Source organism: Lactuca sativa, chromosome 5 (genome assembly GCF_002870075.4).
Source record: "Lactuca sativa cultivar Salinas chromosome 5, Lsat_Salinas_v11, whole genome shotgun sequence".
In the NCBI taxonomy this organism is placed as follows: Eukaryota; Viridiplantae; Streptophyta; class Magnoliopsida; order Asterales; family Asteraceae; genus Lactuca; species Lactuca sativa.
This window is the reverse complement of record NC_056627.2, coordinates 207370678-207374552: the sequence shown is the minus strand read 5'-3', so window position 1 is coordinate 207374552 and position 3875 is coordinate 207370678.

Below are 3875 nucleotides of genomic sequence, written 5' to 3'. Positions count from 1 at the left end.
TAAACTCCCCCCTCACATCAAATCCTTAATGTTTTGGTCCCTTATTCAATCACATGTGATTCTAATGATTTTTCCTAGCCTTGTTAACATTTTTAAGGGACTTTTGGCCTAGATTTTGGAGTTTACGGCCCATGAACACCCTCATGGCCGTGAACTCCTTAGATGGGGAAAATAATAAGTTTTAAGGTCCAATACTTGTTTGTATACACTTCTAGAATTTATTCTAAGGCTTTAGGGGTGTTAAAGTGGCATTTTAACACTTTTAAAGGAGTTTGCTCCCCAATATGAAGGGTTTACGGCCCAAGCATAAGTCATGGCCGTAAACTCTCAATTGTCCCTCAAATAATATGTTTAAGGTGTTCTAAGGCTAAAACCAATATTCTAAAATTCATATCTAATCCTTATTAGTGTTTTGGAAGGGTTTAAGGGCATAAAAACCCCATATATATGAGTTTACGGCCCAAACATGTTCTTGGGCAGTAAACTCATGTTTACTCTTCAAAATCCATGAAGGCATTCTAAGTCCAGTCCATTAAGCCATTAAGCCATATCTAAGTCCCAAAATTGTTTACGAGGGGTTTAAAGGCATAAAAACACTCTTATTGTGAGTTTACGGCCCAAGCATGCTCCTTGGCCGTAAACTCATGTTTGAGGTCCAAAATCAAAGTTTAAGTTCGGATTTGAAGGCTAACGAGGCTGTACAACAAGTTATGGAAGGTACCTTGGTGATTAGAAGCCCTAAAATTGAGTTTTGGACCCTTGAACTTAGATTTAGGAGAGAGGTTAGAGAGAGAGTAGAGAGAGGAACCAAAAGCTTCAAATGAAAGGTTTAACATGTTTATATAGGTTGCAAAACTTGGACACGGTGGAATTCTACCCGATACTAGCATTAAACGGGGCTTTTGGTCGCACCCGATTAAGTTTCGTAACCCGGCGGGGACGTTTCTATAATTTGTGAAATAACTATTTTGGGCTAATTTCATGAGTTCCTAAGGGGTTTGGACACTCATTAGCATCAATTAAACATATAAGTTTAATTAACTTAACCCATAAACGAAATTGGAACGAATTGATATTCGACGAGTTTTACGGGTAGAACGGGGTTTTCGGCAATGAACAACTTCGGGTTGTTACATTATCCCCCGTTAGAGGGAATTTTTTCCCGAAATTCAAAGAATAAGATATGGCTCATGAATTGGAATGAGACACAAATGGATTTGTTGCTTCGGATCTTCACGTTCTCATGTGGGACGTGTCTTTGTTTCGTACATTGACTCTCTCTCAATCCATAATCTCAATTGGTTATCCCATGGAGGTTTTGAACCTTGATGACCTCAGTCTTCTCAAAGGAATCACTATGGTTTCGTTGGGTAGATACTTCTAAGGTTTCGAGACGTGCAGTACCGGATGGATGTTACTAAGTTCTGAGGGTTGCCGAAGTTGGGAAGTTACGAAATCGATTCTATGAGGATCACGAAGAGTCTAATGTATCACGAGGGAAGTATTCCATACTTCCTAAAGCGTATCATGCTTTTCTTAGATAAAGCCATCAATAGGACAAACGCTCCAACAGGAAGGCACATCTTCATGGAGCCGAGTAGCTAAGGGTCTGACGGTTCTAGAATAAATTTCTGGGTAGGTCTGCGATAATAGTCGATGGGACCTAAGAATCGACAGGTTTCTATGGGTATCTCTGGTGCCGACTAATTCCCTATCGCCTTAGTTGTTGAAAAGGTTCACGAGTATGACTGCTTTGTTTAGCTACATGATCAAGGAAAATGATTTGACCGAAAGGATACCACTACTAACCCGTAGTGATCATATCAGTTCTTGGTCACCGTTTTAAACACGTCATTCTCACTGAGGTTTGGTCGCGAGATTAGGCTGATGCGGAACTAAGCTAAACGTTTGAAGGGAATTCTTCAGGAAAGATATTTAAGGGAAAGAGCTGCTGACTTCCCGTTTCTTAATGGTCACAGAAACGAGGGATGCGTGATAATTCATATCGGGAAAAACTTTTGAGCTTTAAGGCATGAAATGATACGAAGGTTTGATGCCGAAGATCACGAGAGACGGGTCGGGGAAAAGATCTAGACTAGCGACCCTTTAGAAACTAAAGGATAACAACATGAATGAGACTCGGTCATTACATGTCCAACATAGCATCAAAGTATTATGTGAAAAGTTTCCCCCAGTTCTCTATCTCACTGGTTAGCCATCCCGATTGTACTCAATTTCGATTACAAACAAAGGAATAAGTTTAGAAATTGATCGGTTGTATAGATAACAAGTTTCCCTTCTGCTACTAGAATTGTAAAGAGTTGCAGGTAGAAGAATTGTCAAAGAGAAGTATACCTGCGGCGACAGTGGGATCAGCGGTTGTAGCTGCTTTGGGGCAATTTCTTTTGAAGTGCCCTACTTTGCCACAATTGTAGCAGGCTGGACTGATTCCCGTTCCAAATGACTGGTTCGTTGATTTGGCTGGTTTTCTGCAGGTTCGAGCAAGATGGCCCTTCTTGCCATAGTTGTCACAGATCCTTTCGCGACATGGACCAGGAATGCAGTGATGGTAGCTGCACTTATCACACCAAGTAAGGGTACTAGTGTATCTACTGGTAGGAGTTTGGGCCGTGGACCCGACAGCTGAAACAGCAATAGGGGTAGTAGCAGCATGGACTGCTACTGTTTCCTGTTTCTTAGAAGAACCTTGCGTACTCTGAGCCCTCCGCTTGTTCCAAAATTTCTTTTTACTTCGACCTCCACTTGTGACCGGTTCGGGAGTGGTAGCCTCCTCATCAGATTTGTCTTCGTGATCGATCAGGATTTGCGCAAGACATTTAGAACTATCATAGGTGTTTGGCTTCGCAGCCAACATATTCCCTTTGGTTGACTGGGTCAACCCCCAGATGAACCTCTCAATCTTTTTACTCTCCGGGGTAACCATTCCTGGACAGAGTAACGCCAGATCATCGAATCTTGAAGTATAAGAGGCTATATCGGAACCCTTCATCTGAAGGTTCCAGAGTTCGTGTTCTAGCTTCTGAATTTCGCCCCGAGGGCAATACTCTGCGAGTAGAAGCTCCTTCATAGCTTCCCAACCCATAGCATTTGCTACAGGTAGAGTTAGGGATTTGACTCGGCCGTTCCACCAAGTCAGGGCTTTGTCTAGGAAGGTGCAGGCGGCGAACTTTACTTTGTCAGACTCCGAACAGGCACATATCTCAAAGATTGATTCAATTTTCTCGAACCATCGGGTGAGGGAAATGACACTCCAGTGCCATCAAAGCATGTGGGCTTCGCGTTCATGAAGTCTTTATAGGAACCCCCTTTTTGGTGTCCCTGACTGTCCTCTGGGTTTTGGTTTTGAGTACCACCGGAACCATCCGAGTTCCTTTGAGACATAGCAGCTGCCACTGCAACATTGACAGCTGCCTGGAACATCACAGGGTCAAATTCAGGAGGAGGTGGTGGCGGAGGGTGGTTGGTGTTCTTCGAGCTGGGTCTCTTTCTTGGAGGCATCGTGGTCTAATAAGATCAGGAAAGAGAGGATCATAAGTCCTCTGAATTGAATCAAGAGATATGGAACAGGGAATATCTCATCAAGGCAGATATAGCACCATATTAAGTGATAAGGCAGGAAAGAGTTATCAAGACAGAACATTTTATCGCTAGAGGAATGATCAACGAACAACGTGTATACGAGGACTTTCTACAAAGGATTTACTCGAGAAATACTCCCATAGTATTTCATGATTCACTGCAACGACGACTCGTTGTTTGGGGTATTGGGTAAGTTTTAGGTATGTTGCGTACCATAGTCACTCCAAAGCACGTGTTGGCCGTGTCTCGAATGAATATAGTTGGCCAGGCTATAT